Source organism: Hylobates moloch, unplaced genomic scaffold (assembly GCF_009828535.3).
Source record: "Hylobates moloch isolate HMO894 unplaced genomic scaffold, HMol_V3 SCAFFOLD_6, whole genome shotgun sequence".
Lineage (NCBI taxonomy): Eukaryota > Metazoa > Chordata > Mammalia > Primates > Hylobatidae > Hylobates > Hylobates moloch.
Genome location: NW_026652281.1, coordinates 105,673,653 through 105,692,317, shown reverse-complemented (window position 1 = coordinate 105,692,317; position 18,665 = coordinate 105,673,653). Strand labels below are relative to the sequence as shown.

Below are 18,665 nucleotides of genomic sequence, written 5' to 3'. Positions count from 1 at the left end.
ATAAAAATTACATGCAAAATTTACTGTATATTCATTGTCTGGAAATACTATACAGTTACAGCTTCCTCTATTTCACTAACAGATATGGACACGTATTCTGATTTCAATATTTAGAAACACAAAAGATGCACATGGAGTGAGTATTGTAGCAAAAATAAGAATGAAACTTGAATCTTCTGAGGTTAGATTAGGGTCCTAGGATGTGTGAACAGTTTTGTTCGTAGTTTTCCTAAATTGCTTTAGATATGTGAAACATATTTAAAAGACAACAAAAGATACAAAGGGAATAAAAAAAGATTTTCTAAAACTTGTATATAGCATGGGGTTCTTTGCACTAAGTCGTCTTTATTTTTGTATCTCTATGAGAAAAATATGGGAATGGCTAGTCTTTTATTTTTATGTATAAAATTATCTCAAAAAAAAAATGAAGAGCAAGAACTGCAGACATTGGAATGAAGAACACGATGACCTCAAAAGCAAGTTTGTCAATCACTAGTCTTTGAGCTTTAACTGTCATGGGTAAGCCTTATTTTAAAGTTGTTTTTAAATTCACAAATTGGACATCACTAATTTTAAATCTAAAGTTTAGGTTTGTGCTTTACTGTAGCTGTTTTTATGTAGACCCATTTAGTCAAACTCATTCATTTGTATTCATTCATCCTCTTCTTTCAAACATTTATCAGACATCTACTACATGCCAGGCACACTGTTAACTATTTGGGACGATAAAACAGGCCAGGTGTGGTGGCTTATGCCTGTAATCCCAGCACTTTGGGAGGCTGAGGCAGGCAGATCACTTGAGTTCAGAGTTCGAGACCAGCCTGGCCAACATAGCGAAACTCCATCTCTATCAAAAATACAAAAATTAGCCAGACGTGGTGGCACCTGCCTATAATCCCAGCTACTTGGGAGGCTGAGGTGCGAGGATCACTTGACCCTGGGAGGTCAAGGCTGTAGTGAACCGAGACTGTGCCACTGAACTCCAGTCTGGGCGACAGAGAAAGACTCTGTCTCAAAAAAAAAAAAAAGAAGAAGAAGAAGAAAAGAAAAAAAACAGGAGGATGGGATCCCTGACTCCAAGGCGATTATAATATAATAGGAGGAGGCAAACACAGCAAAGGGTTTGCGCAATAAAGCTTCAGGGGTCCTGTGGAAGTAGGTCTGGGAACATCGTGGTGGCACAGAGAGTGTTTGATTTGTTCTTCCTGGAGGAAGAGGGGAAAAAAAATACATGCAGGGATCAGTCCTTGACCAGTGACTGGGAAACTGTCTAGGTGCTGATGGAATAAACCAAGGCAGTGGCAGTAGCTGGGAAGGGGGATAGAGCTCAGAAAAATCAAGAATGCAGGCTGAGCGCGGTGGCTCACGCTTGTAATCCCAGCACTTTGGGAGGCCGAGGCGGGCGGATCACGAGGTCAGGAGATCGAGACCACGGTGAAACCCCGTCTCTACTAAAAATACAAAAAAATTAGCCGGGCGTGGTGGCGGGCGCCTGTAGTCCCAGCTACTCAGAGAGGCTGAGGCAGGAGAATGGCGTGAACCCGGGAGGCGGAGCTTTCAGTGAGCCGAGATTGCGCCACTGCACTCCAGCCTGGGTGACAGAGCGAGACTCTGTCTCAAAAAAAAAAAAAAAAGAAAAATCAAGAATACAAAATGAATAGCACCTGGCTACTGGACAGAAAGCAGGAGCACAGGAGAGCAGGGTGAATCCCGGGTTTCTAATACTGGGATTGTCTACCAGCCCATTCACTGTTTCCAGTCATTTACTACCTAATACGTGCCAGGCACACTTCTAAAAATACTGGAGACACAACAGTAAACAAATCGCAAAAGAACCCAACTCCCTAAATGTAGAAAGGACAAATGGAAAACTAGTAAACAAATGAGGAAGCAATATTAAAATAGATAAGTGCTCTGAAGAAAATAAAACAGCAAGATGTGAGAAAGAGTAACTTGGGGAGGGTGGCTACTTTCTATTTGGGTGGTCAAGACAGATTTCTCTAAAGAAGTGACCCTCGAGTCAAAACCTGAAGGCTGGAGAGGAGAAAGCCGTGCAAAGACCCAGGGGAAGGGCACTCTGGGAGAAGTAAGAACACGTGCAAAGCCTCTGAGGAAGGGACAAGGCTGGCGGGTTCAAGGAACCGAGAGAAGGCCGATTTGGCTATGGCACAGTGAGTGAGGGGAAGTTGCACAGGCAGGCAAGCAGGACTGGTCTCGATCTCCTGACCTCGTCAGATCACATAGGTTTTTACAGCCCAGGGAAGGAGCCTGGATTTTAAATATGCTGGAGTTTAATGTTTATTTTAATTTTGAGACAGGGTCTTGCTCTGTCACCCAGGCTGGAGTGTGGTGGCACAGTCATGGCTCACTGCAGCCTTGACCTCTTGGACTCAAGCAATTCTCCCACCTCAGCCTTCCGAGTAGCTGGGACTACAAGTATGCACCACCATGTCCAGCTAATATTTTTATTTATTCTAGAGATAGAGTCTTGCTATGTTGCCCAGGTTAGAAATTGTGCAGGTTTTATGCAGAGGAGTAACAAAAGATCATTAGAGAAATAGATCAGCAAGTAAAAAGGAATCAGGCCAGCTTAGAGGCTTACAGTGACCTGGGCTGGAGATAACAGTGGCTTGGACCATCAACCAAGAAAGGCAGCAGTGCAGGTGAGAAAATTCAGACACTTTCAGAGTCCCTTTCAAACTGACAGGTCCTATTAAAGGATTGATAGTGCAGAGTGAGGAAAACAGATGAAATGGATCCCTAAGCTTTGGCTTCAGGGACTGAGTAGATAAAGCAATGAACATGGGGAAGACTCCAGGGCAGAAGCCAGATAGAGGGAGATCAAAAATGGTTTGGAACATGTTAGGTTTGAGACGCCTCTTATACATCAAAGTGGAGGTACCATGTAGGCAGTCGGTTATATGAGACTGAAACTCAGAGGAGAAGGCACGGCTAGATAATCCTTTAGGAGTCTGTCAGTATATAGATGAAAAGTCACGGGACTGAATGAGATCAGCTGGGGAAAAGTGAGTAGGTTAAGAGACCCCAGAGGCTCCCCCACACGCAGAGGTCAGGCAGAAAAGACTAAGATCCACAAAAGAGCCCAAGAAGCCACAGCCACCGAGGTAGGAGGGAAACCGGGAGAGAGTGTGATGTCACAAAAGCCAAAGGGACAAATAGTGTTTCAAGAGGGGGGAAGTGGTCAGCTACAGGGAAAGCACTTGAAAAGTCGAGGAAAGTGAGGACATAGAAATAACCACTGGGGTGGAAATCACTGAGGTTGTTGGTGACATTAGAATTTCAGTGGAGTGGAGAGGACAGAAGACGGACAACCGTGTTAAGAAGAGAATGAGAAGTAAGGAAGTAGAAACAGCTGGCATCAGCAACTTTTACGATTTAAATTTGCTGGTGAGGCCAGGCACCATGGCTCATGCCTATAATCTCAGCACTTTGAGAGGCTGAGGTAGGAGGATCACATGAGCTCAGGAGTTTGAGACCACCCCTAGCAACATAGACAAACCCCGTCTCCAAAAAAATAAAAAATAAATAAATAGCCACCTATCACCCAGCTACTTGGGAGGGTGAGATGGGAGGAGCCCTTGAGCCTGGGAGATCAAGGCTGCAGTGAGCCCTGATCGCGCCACTGCACTCCAGCCTGGGAGACAGAGTGAGACCCTGTCTCAAAATAAAAATAAATAATAAAATTAAAACTAAAAAAATCTATAAAGGACATTTCCAAGTTGAGGAAATTTGAATATAGACTATAAACTAAATGATACGATTGAATCCATGTGGATTTTCTTGGTCGTGAGAATGGTAATGTGGTCATGTAACAAAATGTTCTTTTCTTACACAGGGATGGAAGAATCCCTTATACCCCTGAGAAGGGATGAAGTGACTTGCCATCTGCAACTTCCTTCAAATGATTTTACAAGAAGATAAACACATTGATTGATTGATACAAATGTGGCAAAATGTTAACCATAGGTGAATCCAGAAGAAGTTTCTTTAGATGTTGGTGCTATTCTTTCAACCTCTCTATAGATTTGAACTTGTTTCAAATAAAAATTGCATGGGGGTGGGGGAAGATGTGGATTATAGAGGCCTGAGACAGCCCTCTCCCCACTAGATGTCCCAAATCATAAACTCTGGAGACAAAACCCAGTAATCTGCTTTTTTTTTTTTTGAGACAGAGTCTCACCCTGTTACCTAGGCTGGAGTGCAGTGGTACTATCTCAGCTCACTGCAACCTCCACCTCCCAGGTTCAAGCGATTCTCCCACCTCAGCCTCCCAAGAAGCTGGAAATACAGGAGTCCACCACCATGCCCAGGTAATTTTTGTATTTTTACTAGAGACAGGGTTTCGCCATGTTGGCCAGGCTGGTCTCGAACTTCTGGCCGCAAGTGATCTGCACGCCTCAGCCTCTCAAAGTGCTGGGATTACAGGCGTAAGCCACTGCACCCGGCCAAGTAATCTGCTTTTTATAAAAGCTCCTAAGGTGACTCTGATTAGCAGCTAGAATTGTGACTGTATTCATTATCTATTGCCACATGCAAACCACACTAAAGCTTATTGGTGGCTTAAAACAACCACTATTTTATTTGTTCACATATTTATGAGTCAAGAACTTGAGTAGGTTTCAGTGTAGCAGTGGCTCCACTAGGACTGGCGGATTCAAGACTGCCTAACTCATCCGTGTGGCACTTTGGGGCTGGCTATGCTCCACACAGCTTCTCCCTCCAGAAGAGCCTGGCCCTCTTTACATAATGGATGGGTCCCTTCCATGGGGACAGAAGCTACAAGACCTGGGCATGGAAGTTGAGAACATCACTTCCATCCCTTTGTACTATTCAAACCAAGTTGCAGACCAGCCTAGATTCAAGGGGATAGAGAAAGAGATCATTCCTTTTTTTGTTTGTTTTTTGTTTTTTTTGTTTTTTTGAGACAGAGTCTTGCTCTGTCACCCAGGCTGGAGTGTGTAGCTCACTGCAACCTCCGCCTCCCAGGTTCAAGTGATTCTCCTGCCTCAGCCTCCTGATTAGCTGGGATGCACACCACCACGCCCGGCTACGTTTTTGTATTTTTAGTAGACACAGGGTTTTACCATGTTGGCCAGGCTGGTCTCGAACTCCTGACCTCAAGCCATCTGCCTGCCTCAGCCTTCCAAAGTGCTGGGATACATGAGCCACTGTGCCTGGCCAAAAAAGACCATTTTTTGATGGAAAGAGCAACAATATCATGTTACAAAGGGGTGTGGATGCTGGGAGGCGTTGTCACTGGGGGCTGTTATGATGATGATCTACTACAGACACCCACTAAATTAGACTACCAAAGCCCCACCTTAAATAACACAAGCTTTTGTTATATCATAATTATCTTGTCTGTATGTAAATGGTTCCTCTAAAACTGCTTGAAAACAATTCATTTTCTTAATTTTATAGAGTCTTGCCATTTTCAGATGCTATTCATTTGCTCAATAGACCATAAGCATTACAGAAAATTCAATCTCTCGCACCGGTTTCCAGCCTCTGGGACTGAAATTTAGATCCCAGCAATTCTGAAACTGAAGGATAATAGAAAAGGTTTTAGAAGAGTCTCAGAAAGTTCTCACCAACCTCACAGACAAATGGAGAGCAGAGCTAAGACAGCTGCTCTCCCATCCTCATTCCTGCCCTCTGAGCGATGACAGAGGTGATACCTACCAACTGTCCCCTTAGCAACTTCCCAAAGGTTCATTAGCTGCTCACCATGTCAACAGACGTGGCCAGGCCTTTCACTCGGGATCTGGAATGGGAAGACGAGTCGTGGGTCAGGACGTCTCAAAGGAAATGTGAGTGAGTGAGTGAGAGAGAGAGAGAGAGAGAACACCCATTGCCCCAGCTCTTGCCCCCATTACCACAGCTTTTGAAGTAGTGGCATCCGCATTCACATAGTTTTTATTGTGTGCATTTATGAGATTTACTAAAGCAAAGATACACATACATACATGTCCTTGTCCAGACTGGCTCTTAACACAGGGTCCTCACTACGAAAAAATTCCACTTGTGTCAGCTTCCAAATTCAAAAAGCAGTAGTTGATGCTACTCCTAACAAATTATTAAGTGCCTCTTGTTAATCGAGGCTCTATTTACATAAACAGCCTTGGAGTGGTGCCCCCTGGAGCTGTGCAATGTGGCAGCCCTGAGTGTTGGCACTAGATTTTACACCCAAGTTCATCTGCCTCAAAAGCCTGAGCTACTTGCACTACACTAAGCAATGATGAAACCAAAAAGGTATGAATCTCTGATCACAGAAACTGAAGAACAAATTAGCTGAGTCAGGAGGCATCTGACTTTCTGAAGCTCTCCTGAAATCACCCACAGAGGAGGAGCAAGGCAGTGGAAATTGCATTAGAATTCCTTAGGCTCTAGTTGTGCCTGTTCTATCATGAATAAGCTATGTGGCCTTGAGAAGTCACTTCATTTCTCTGGGCCTCCATGTCCTAAACTGTCATGGGAAGAGTTTCTATCATAGCTGACAACTCTTAACACCAAGAGTGTTTATATGTGATCATGCATGTTTATATGAAGAGCAGTCTATCAAGTGTATGCACACTTTAAGGAAAGATATGTATGATGAAAATATCACCATCAATTTCAATATACTTTATTAGAACTAGTAGGTTTTTTGTGGGTTTTTTTTTTTTTTTTTGAGATTAAAAAACACACACACACACAGCAAGACTTTCTCTCTACAAAAATAAAACAATTAGCCAGGCATGGTAGTACATGCCTGTAGTCCCATCTACTCAGGAGGCTGAGGTGGAAGGGTCATTTGACCCCGGAGTTCAAGGCTGTAGTGAGCTACAATCATGCCACTGAACTCCAGCCCAGGTGACTGAGCATGACCTGGTCTCTTTAAAAATAAATAAATAAATAAATAAATAAAACTTCACTTACATTATCTTAACTATGAGCCGTTTCCGCTATTTTTGTTGACTCTTTTCTACCCCTATTATAGTTACTGAAAGGAATTACAGGAACTAAATGCCAATCAGTAGTTTTATTACACAATAGTACAAATTATTACATCTCTAACACCATTTATAAATACCAATATCTAAGCAGCAAGCAGTGTATGTATCTTAAACCATCTATAGATGAATGTAGTGTGTGTGTGTATGTACTTGTGAGTGGCCTTTTCATGAACTTTCCAAATTTGATCATTGATTAAGATGCCCAGAGATAATCAGTTTAGGCAAAATCAAATGTTATACTTGGTCATAATCAATAGTGACCATATACTAAAATAATATGATATGGAAAGTGTTTTGTGAATTGTATAAGATTATATATGCCCAAGTACTATTATGAAATTTAGGTAAGTGCTATACGGCTCCAATGTTTAGCTGATGGATATATCTTTGAAATGTTAAAATGCCAGATGAAAGACAATCGAATAGAAGACAAATTTATCTCTAAAAATAATGCAGAGATGATCTGAAGGTGTGATGAATTTTCTAATAAGTAATAATGGATGCCGGCTTTTATCGAATAACAATGAGGTCCCAAGCAGAGCTAAAGGCTTTACCTTCATCAGATACTTTTAATTCTCACAACTGGTTTTGCCACCTCAAATTTCCCACTACTTAACACATACAGAAACTGAGTTTGTCCCACTGCTGAAGTCCTAGAGAGACAGGGCCAAGGGGATTCTCAGAACTTTTTTTTTTTTTTTTTGAGAGAGAGTCTTGCTTTGTCACCCAGGCTGGAGTGTAGTGTCGTGATCTTGGCTCACTGCAACCTCCACCTCCTGGGTTCAAACGATTCCCCTGCCTCAGCCTCCCGAGTTGCTGGGATTACAGGCACCTGCCACCCCACTCGGCTGATTTTTTTGTATTTTTAGTAGGGACAGGGTTTCACCATGTTGGCCAGGCTAGTCTCGAACTCCTGACCTCAAGTGATCCACCCACCTCGGCCTCCCAAAGTGCTGGCATTACAGGGGTGAGCCACCGCACCTGGCCAACATCTTGGAACATCTGTCTGAGAGGCAGATAAATCAGGGAGGTTCTGCCTAGGAAATAGGTGACCTCCCCATTTTAGAGATGAAGACACTGAGCCTTGAAGCATTAACCAACTTAGCCAAGGTCCCACAGCAGGTAAAACCTGAAGCCATAAAACCTCCAAAGCTAGATTGTACTCACTCTACTCCAGTGGCTGGCTGTAAGGGAAAGCTTATCAAAAATCTTGCCATCAATAAATGAAAAATTCAAGGAACAACAACTTTTAAAATACCCAGACTTCCTTAAAATAGCCTTTTGAGAAAGCAAAAACATTTATGTTGTTTTCAATCACTGAACTTGGAAAACAATGCTGTTGTCACTTTTTCAGCTCAGGAATCAGGCAGTTTAAAGCCTGATTTGCTGAAATATCCCATGGGGTCCTTTGCTGCCTGATTTTTCCCAAATGATTCCTTGTTCTTATTAGTAAAATATTCAGATTAACAGCTCTGCCCCATATGAAGCTAACAACAGAAAGATATTGAGTAACTGATATATTCTGCAAAAATAATATTCACATGCAAATACTTACACAAAATTATAATTGAATTGGAGAGGTGCAACTGAATAGGTACTCTTTATTCGAAAGTCTCCTTGCAGTTCATCAGATAATAAAGAACACACACCAAAAGAATCACAGAAATAGAACGTACCCTCGAGTTACATCACAAGGAGAAAAAAAAATCTCCCTAGATAAGAAATTCAGGTTTATTTTATCTTAAATCAGACCAAGGGGATTTAGGTTGCTTTTTTAATCTACTTGTGCATAACGATCTCTCAGATTAATCATACTGTTTAATAGAATATTATTATTAATTAGACATGTCAGAGCTTCAGGCAGAAAATCACTGGGAAGTAAAAAGGTCTATATTCCAAAGGCTCGTAAGGGAAAGATTTCCATTTCTATCACGGCACATCTCTTTCAGTTCCAATTCTCAGTGGAAATTCCTCAACGAATTCAGTCCTTGTAACAATAACATTTAGAAGTGTTTCCCATTTAAAAGATAGCTGAACTCGAGTTTGCCTCGTAAGATATTTTCTATGTTATTGGTAAGCCAATTAAATTTTTTAGGGCACGTAGTTCTGAGGAAAGTCCTTCAGTGTTCCCCAGATTGTCATCATCTCTCATTAGGAGGTCTTAGACAAGACTGAGGCACAGAGGAGAACAATGGGGTCATCAGTTTTATCCCACAGGCTGGCGTCCTCTAAAATGTTCTCATTTCCATCCAGTCGGCTCTTACAGGTCACTGCTGCTTCCTCCTCATCCCCATAAGCCCCACATGTAGTACACCTGTGCCACTCTAGCATCATGGGAAAATGTTACTGGTCCCCCAGTAGGCCAGGATTCCATGGGGCTCTCTCGGGCACCCACCGACATTTCTTTTGATCCCACCCTGTGCTTCAGGCAAGACACTTCTAAAACCATCTTGCTTTCCAGGGCTCCAACATATAAGAACAAGGGTGCAGGTATCCTTTTGTCCCCATTTCTCAAACATAATTTGGTCATATTGTCCATCAACCCTCATCCTCCATCCTCTCCTCCATCTTTAGCCTCCTCTGTGTAAACATTCAACGAAATGACTGAGCCTTTTAACAGTAAAAAGTAAAGATTAGCAGAGCCAAATTCCCTCAATTTCTGGCATGCCTGCCAGTGAGTTTTCCCAGCTGTAAGAGCTCATCTCTTCTGTATCTCATCTCTACCCTCCTCTTCAGGAACCTCCCTCCACCCACTTACTTTTTCCTCTGTATCTTCCTCCTGTCTCTTAACTCTTCCCCTGCAGCTTATACAATAGATATGTGGCTGTCATTACAATATGCAGCATCAACAATCATAAGAACTACCACAAAACCCTCCCTTGACACGTTTTTTTTTTTTTTTTTTTTTTTTTGCGAAGGGAGCCTTGTTATGTTGCCCAGGCTGGTCATGAACTCCTGGGTTCGAGTGACTCTCCTACCTCAACCTCCTAAGTTGCGGGGGATTACAGGCATGCACCACCACGCCTGGCCTCCCTTGACCAGTTTAACTTTTACCTTCCCTCCATAGCTGAGCTTCTTTGAAAAACAGTGAGGCAAAGAATTTCCAGACAACAGCCATGGGTATAGTCCCTGGGATGGAAAATAACACAGCCCTTCAAAAAAACATAAAGGTTTGGGTGAGCAAAAAAGTAATGAGCAGGTGGAGGGAACTGAAAAACTCTAGACAACACTGGTCATATGAGCCACGGAGGATTTTAACCTACTTCATGGATTTGTTTTGAAGATTAAATAAGCGTATGTATATTAAGTGCTTTGTGCTGGTAATAAAATAAAATATTATTATTTTAAAATATATGACCTTTGGCCAGGTGCGGTGGCTCATGCCCTAATCCCAGCATTTTGGAAAGCTGAGGCGGGCAGATCACTTGAGGTCAGGAGTTCGAGACCAGCCTGGCCAACATGGTGAAACCCTGTCTCTACTAAAGATACAAAATATTAAGCAGTCCTGGTGGTGGGCACGTGTAATCCCAGCTACTTGGGAGGCTGAGACATGAAAATCGCTTGAACCCAGGAAGCAGAAGTTGCAGTGAGCCAAGATCGTGCCACTGCACTCCAGCGTGGGCAATAGAGCGAGACTCCATCTCAAAAATAAAATAAAAATAAAATAAAATAAAATAAAATAGGCAGATGCCGCTGCCACCAGGAGTCCCGTACTATCAGCCATGGTCAGCCCCACCGTGTTCTTCGACATGGCCATCGACAGTAAGCCCTTAAGCCACGTCTCCTTCGAGCTGTTTGCAGACAAGCTTCCAAAGACAGCAGAAAACTTTCATGCTCTGAGCACTGGAGAGAAAAGATTTGGTTATAAGGGTTCCTGTTTTCACAGAATTATTCCAGGGTTCATGTACCAGGGTGGTGGTTTCACATGCCATAATGGCACTGGTGGCAAGTCCATCTACGGGGAGAAATTTGATGATAAGAACTTCATCCTAAAGCATACAGGTCCTGACATCTTGTCCATGGCAAATGCTGGACCCAACACAAACGGTTCCCAGTTTTTCATCTGCACTGCCAAGACTGAGTGGTTGGACGCAAGCATGGGTGAAAGAAGGCATGAATATAGTGGAGGCCATGGAGCGCTTTGGGTCCAGGAATGGCAAGACCAGCAAGAAGATCACCACTGCTGACTGTGGACAACTTGAATACGTTTGACTTGTGTTTTATCTTAACCAGCAGACCATTCCTTCTGCAGCTCAGGAGAGTACCCTCCACCCCATTTGCTCGCAGTATCCTATCATCTTTGTTCTCTCGCTGCAGTTCCCTTTGGGTTCCATATTTTCCTTCTTCCCTTCCATGCCTGGCTGGATTGCAGAGTTAAGTTTTGAAATAAAACTTAAATAAATGATTATGAAATAAAAACTAAATAACAAAAAATATATATATATGACCTTACCTCTCTTCTGACTTCATTAGGGCACCCTCCAAGGCTGCAGAAGAAAGAAAAATCTCTCACCTACTTGGCTTAAAGTCTAATTAATGATGCAGGATAAAGATGAAATCTCTCAACTCTACATACAGGGCTCGGTGTTTGGAAATAGTAATGGATATACACTCGACATGCACTACACATAAATAGGCAAAAATAAGAAAAAATGAAACTTGCTCTGAAGTGCCTATTCTGGCAGATGGAGGCTGGGTATTGTGGAGTGAGAAACTGGGCTAGAATTTGTCAGTGATGACCCAGTCTCACAGGGAAATTAATTCAAAATGTAATCCTGGACTGGGGAGAAAATGCTAAAAAGAACAACATTGGGAGAACTGATGACATTTGAATAAGCACTGTAGATTACACAGAAGCAATGTATCAGTGTTAAGCTTCATGAATTTGATGTGATTATGGAAGAGAATGACCTTGTTCTTAAAAATATATACACAGAAAGACTAAAGGGAAACAGAGGCCTTATGTATGCAACCTACTCTCAAATGGTTCAAAAATTAGTAATATCTGCACATATAAAGATAGAGAATGCTAACGTGTAAGTGGAAAGTTGGTATATCGAAGCAAAGGGTATAGGGGAGTTCTTTGTACTGTTTTTGCAACATTTATGTTCAAAGGCTAGACCCTGAGCTGTCCTCCAGGCCCTCAGTGCCCTTGTTGCCTCTTGAGAGATGGCTCTTTCTCTCCTGGCCACCTGCTGAAGTCCTCACCTGGTGGAACTTGTGGTCTGTTCTCCTGGGACTGTTGGAGTCCTAGGGATTCCCCATGTTTGGAGACTTGGCCCCATCTCAGCCCTGGCTTCTTGTGTCTGGATCATACGAAAGGAGCCTTGAGAAGCTGAAGTCCTTTTTCTCTCACTACGAAGTCTGGCTCTCAAAACTGCTATCTCACTGTGACTTCCAAAAGCTTAATTTGGTAGCCAAAACTTAGCAGTGACTTGGTTGTTTGGCTCTTTCACCTTTCCCCTGACACTGAAACCTGTGCTTCAGTGAGGGGTAGGCCCCAGGGTATCTTGGTTTACAGGAATAAAAAAATACATCTACTTAATGTTTGCATAAAGGTAGCTCTTACATATATTTTCCATTTAGACAATTTAATTAGTCCCAACCTGTATTTTATACTTCTCCACTTTATTTTCTACTCTAGGTGACAGAATCACAGTTAACATTCTGAGAGTAAAAGCCCTCAAGATTTTGATAGTCATCAAGTACGATCAAAAATGGCTATACTTGGCCAGGCGCGGTGTTCATGCCTGTAATCCCTGCACTTGAGGAGGTCAAGGCAAGTGGACCACTTAAGGTTGGAAGTTCGAGACCAGCCTGTTCAACATGGTGAAACCCTGTCTCTACTAAAAATACAAAAATTAGTCAGGCATGATGGTGGGCACCCATAATCCCAGCTACTCGGGAGGCTGAGTCAGGAGAATTGCTTGAATCCGGGAGGCAGAGGTTGCAGTGAGCTGAGGTCACGCCATTGAACTCCAGCCTGGGCAACAGAGCAAGACTCCGTCTCAAATCCCTCCCCCACAAAAAAATGGCTATATTAAATATAAAATGCAAGTTGAAGAAAGGAGTGCATTTTAGACATGCAGATTTTTACTACGGTTTCTAAATGATAAATTTTACTACTCTCACTAAATGATATGGTGATTCCTTATACAAAGTTTTCATTTAAAAAATTCTACCTTGTATGTACATTTTACTCACTTTCACAATAATTAAAATGTAGTATAAGCCACAGCTATTGCACCAAAGCAAAGCACAAAATTGTAGTGTGAGTCTGTGGACCTGACCTTCCCCCATCTTCCACCCACAATAATAGAATCAGGATTAAAATATTCATTTCCTGCATAAACTAAATGATCATGACAGTCCTCAATGTGTACGGAAACTGTCTAGTGTTCAACAATTATAAATAGCCTAGGAAGAATTTGAGGTGGCAAAATTATTTAAAATGTACATAAAGAAGTTCAGCTGCCCCAAAGAAACACACAGCTCTCCACAGTGAAAGCAGATCTGTGAGGCTTTCATATGTTAGGATCCTGGTTAGCTATAAAGTCACAACGGGGGCCTGGACACTGAGAGAAGGCAGGAGCAGGAAGACAACTTCCCTGCACCATGCGTGGGTCTTCACCTCTCTAGCCACTCTTCTGATGACCACATAAAGACCACAATATATGTATATTTTTTAAGTGTCCTTTTAGGCTTACAAATCCCAGATGCAAAGAGAAAACTAGAAAGAATTTAAAACCTTGTTATTTTTGGAGTAATAAATTTTGGGGTCTTTGATTTCCTTGAAATACTTTTAAAAATAAGAAAAGATGACTTTGCTTGACTCATATCAGGTGTGCTATTAATGTTGCTAAAAAGGCATTTATCCTTTAAGCACTGTAGATGCTTCTAGAAAAATTGACTTAATAAAGATATAGAAGAAATTTTTACTTTAAGTTAACTTGAAATATTCCATGGCCTCTCTTTTTGTATCCTACTCATATGTATAATTTTATGTAAGTTTACTGAACATTTTTCTTATGAAGTAACATAAGGCCTGAAAAATCTTATAAAGCAAATAAAAATTCTCTTCCTTTAAAACTAATGTCCCCCAAAAAAGCAGCCCAATATTCTCCAAATGATCATTTTTTCATAAAGAACAAATTGTGGAAGTTTTTACTGAAAAATTTTTATTATTTTTTGAGTGACTCAGAATAAAGAGTTATAATGAAATTTTCTTGGAGCTTTAACGTTGTAATTTATGATGACTCCAAAAATATACCTATTTTTGGAGGTATAAAAATTGTGTATTTTAAATTATACACAAAATAGACATATGTGCATACTCTAAGATTATTAAACTTTACAAATCTATATGTATTTACTTTTTTTTCTTTTATAAAATTTCCTGGTTTTGTATTCATACTATACCTGATCATAAGGTAACCTAAAACACATTTACTTTAATAACTTTTACACATTCATAAATATTTTTAAACCCCATAAATGTTTAACATTAGTATAGTATATCAAAGTACCATTCTTTTCTCTGTAAATAAATCATTTCTAATCTAAAGACTTGGAAGGAGTGGGGAGAGATGTCAAACGACACAAATCCTTCTGGCCAGGGAATCAAAAGGCATTACCAGACATTAACTTTTCTTTCCAAATATGAAAAACATATTAAATATATATCTTATAATAAGACGTTTTCCTCATGTTTCCTTTGAGTAAAGTCTGTTTAGTGCATTCCTCTTCCCATTGTGCTATGAAATTCTTGGTCAACTTTGTCATTTCTCCCTCTGCCTGCTGGAAGAAAGCCAAAATCACTGTGATATCATTCACTCAACCAAGACTAACCACATTAGGTACAGGCAAAAAAAAGCTATAATGTAAAAGAAAAATGAAAAAAATATATATAATTTATACATAGGTACACACATACACACACACACACACACACACACACACACACACACTGCCCATTACACTACTTCTAAAGAAAACTTCTAAAGAAAAACAGATACGTCCCACTGTCTGTGTTTGGAAAAGAAGACAGGCTGTGAAAACAGACATAAGGCATTCATAGGATTGAAATGAACTTTCAGGACAGCTCAATGTTCTACACTTTAAATTTTTTTTTTAAATTCATGTGGCCATCTGTATCTGTAATTAGGAGTGAAACCATAAGGGGTTTTTCAAGTGAACCTTTCCTAAAGCTACAAACTGTCATGGTGCTTAAAGGAGTGGGTGCCAAATGACTTGTATGTTTCTGAGCAGCCATATCGCAACAAACAGCACGTGTGGGTGGCCACGTTGCTTATATTTGAGGTATGCACGTTAGCGATATTAGTTACACTTGCATCTCACTAACACAGAAAGTCCTCATATTACTTCTATGATATCTTTCTCACGTCTTTTTGCTATGTCTGTCACCAACTGATACACTATGTCAACTGGATATGTCTGGAGCTGTCAATAATTTTTCTGTATAAACATCCTCTTTGAATCAATCTTTTGCCACCTGAATTGTTCCACCTCACTTCTTTTGAGCAGCACTAACTCCTTCAAGAGGACAACCACCACTAAAAACATGATATTGAAGCAATCATTCGTTCTGTGCACACATTTTAATTTCATGCCCTACAGGGGGGAATCACTATCGGCCTTAAGCAAAAATTGAGTCTTTAATGCTTTATTGTTTTACACAATTTATCTTTCAAATAGTCTATTAGCGCTTTATAAAAAAAAGAAGAGAAAAAGGAAAGAAGGGAAAGGAGAGAAAGGGGGGAAGGGAGGGAGAGAGGGAGGAAGTTAGTTAGTTGGTACTGGGGATTTAAGGGGCATCCAGCCCCCAAATCTGAAGCTACAAATATTTTACCAACTGTATTTTTGTGAAAACAAAGTGAATTTGTCAAATGTCTCCCCTTTCGCTTGCATATTCCATTGTTACCCCAGCACAGTGAGACCTAACAGGTCAAGCCAACCCTGTCGTGATCACCAGAAGAGAGAGAAGCATTGTGTTTTTTGATATCACAGATTTAAGATGGGTATTGCAGTATGGCCTATAATGTACATCTCACAGAAAAAAAAAAAAAAGACAAAAGCTGTGGGGGTGAGAGGCAGTGGGAAGCAGTGAAGAATAAAAAATAATATGAGCAGGAGAATGTCTGAATGCGTATATATGATCAGAACTGGTCTCAAGTCAATTATGTGATTCTTGTTTTCCTTTGACACAGTCATTATCTTCTCATTGGCAGGAGCCTCCAGTGAAACGCTGGTCTCTTCCTTTGCCCTGTGTACGTATTAAGGGTCTAAGATCATGAGTCAATGAGGACAAGCCGCCTCAGTCAATTAACAGGAGCATAGCTACACTAAGTCCTGCAATTAGAAGCTCTGACTTGGAAGCTGGAGAAGCAGAGAGTGCTGAGCGATGCTGAAAAGCCACTGCCCAGAAAAATTTAAGAAACTTTCCAAATCACCCACTCGTAGAACTTCCTTTTTCAACGGGAAATTTTTATATATTTTTAAAAGTATGCATGTAGAGTAAAGTAAAGCACTTCTCCCAATAAAGACGTTTTTTGAAAAATTATATTTACAGCCCAGACTTTCCTGCCCTCTTGTGGAGAAAATACAGAGCTCTCTATTCATATAAATAGGATGACGGCTTTTTAAAACTTGCAGCTGGCTTTTTCAATGGTACGTGTGATTTACTGTCACGGTTGGATCCCCTGATAGTCACAGAACTTTACTAGCTCTAAAATCAGAATAACAAAGTGAGCTAAATAGGTATTATACTGCAAGAAACCAACTAATTCCAGACAAGAAAAAATTGCATTGATTAGGATCTGTTTGTTTGTTTGTTTGTTTGCTGGGAGGCAGGGAAAGGGAGGGAAAGTGAGAGGGAGAGAGTGATTCGTTTTTAATAGTACTTAGATTTATAAATAAATATATTCGAAATAACTAGCAAAAGAGAGAGGAAGAAAGACACAGAGAGTTTTCAAAGTGGCCATCAGAAAGCTCTGGTCCTGTTTCCATCTTTCCACCCAGAGAATGGACCAGTGTCTCTCTCTTGTGGGGCTGCCACAGCACAATCCCACCTGGACAGGACCAGCCTGGGACACAGAACACACAAATCCCATCGGCAACTCCTATGAAATTACAGAATTCCCAAATTGCTGTAGGTTGTTTTGTTTTCTTTTGTGACTGTTGCCCAGGCTGGAGTACAAAGGCACGATCATGGCTCACTGCAGCCTCAATCTCCTGGGCTCAAGCAATCCTCTTGCCTCAGCCTCCCAAGTAGCTGGGACTAGAGGCATGTGCCACTATGCCTGGCTAATTTTTTAATTTTTTTGTAGAGATGAGGTCTCACTTTGTTGCCCAGGCTGGTCTCAAATTCCTGGGCTCAAGCGATCCCCCTGCCTCAGCCTCCAAAAGTGCTGGGATTACAGACATGAGCACCGTGCATGGCCTGCTTTGTTTTTTTAAGAAAGTTAGTTTAAATGGCTTTAAATTGACACCAGGAGGCAGGGCTGGGGGTCCTGAGCTGCATATTCAACACCCAGCTCCAATCAGTGGCCAACTTATACGTGATTTAGGCACAAATTTGCTTTGGCCGTCCACCAGAAGATGCTACATTTCATTCTAATTGTTACATGTTCTGAAGTTATCATATGAAAAGTGCTACAGTAAGCTGGGCAGCGTGGTGGCTGATGCCTGTAATCCTAGCACTTTGGGAGGCTGAGGCGGGCACATCACGAGGTCAGGAGTTCAAGACCAGCCTGACATGGTGAAACCCCGTCTCTACTAAAAATACAAAAATTAGCCAGGTGTGGTGGCATGTCCCTGTAATCCCAGCTACTTGGGAGGCTGAGGCAGGAGAATGGCTTGAACCCGGGAGGTGGAGGTTGCAGTGAGCCGAGATCAAACCACCGCACTCCAGCCTGGGTGACAGAGCGAGACTCCATCTCAAAAAAAAAAACAAAAAAAAAAACAGAAAGAAAGAAAGAAAAAGAAAAGAAAAGGGCTACAGTAGAATCCAAAGTGTTTTTTTAATGGCTTTATAATGGAGAGGGGAGAAGAAAAATTCATGATTTTAAGTAAAATTATCATGGAAATGTCTTAAACTTCAGAAAAGCAGCATGATCTACTGTAGACAGAGCTTTTCCCCAAGTTGGAGACATTCAGAAGTTCACTAAGCATCCCAAGCATGGTGCAAAGCACCAAGGGCCACATGAAAGAAACACAAATCATAAGTCCTGCTTTACATCACAAAGTATCTGCCCAAGGACCAATCACATGCAAGGGCCCAGTCCATCTGGGGAGACCAGGCCTATGCAACATCTGTGTGGGAAGGCCCAAATGGGCAAAACAGACCCCATAATAAACGGGCGAGAGAAGGGAGGCCAGAGCCTCTGTGATCTCCTGGGAGGAGATAGAACCTGGGGAGAGAGAAAGAAGAGAGAAGCCTGCTCCATGCAGCACAGACTGGGGATGGCTGATAAAAAGATTGAGCATGTTGAGTCTAAAGGACTCCCAAGGCACGGCTCTCTAAGTGAAAAGTACCTGGCCCCAAAGAAGGCAAGATAGGCTGAACAGGTGGAATGGAACCAGATGAGATTTCAATGCTGCAATCTGGATTTCATCAGCGGGAACCCATGA

The 18,665-nt window shown here is 41.6% G+C and overlaps 1 pseudogene; it reads left to right on the top strand.

Moving 5' to 3' along the window:
• Positions 1–10,738: 10,738 nt before the first annotated feature.
• Positions 10,739–11,228, top strand: LOC116471453 (peptidyl-prolyl cis-trans isomerase A-like; annotated as a pseudogene).
• Positions 11,229–18,665: the final 7,437 nt, after the last annotated feature.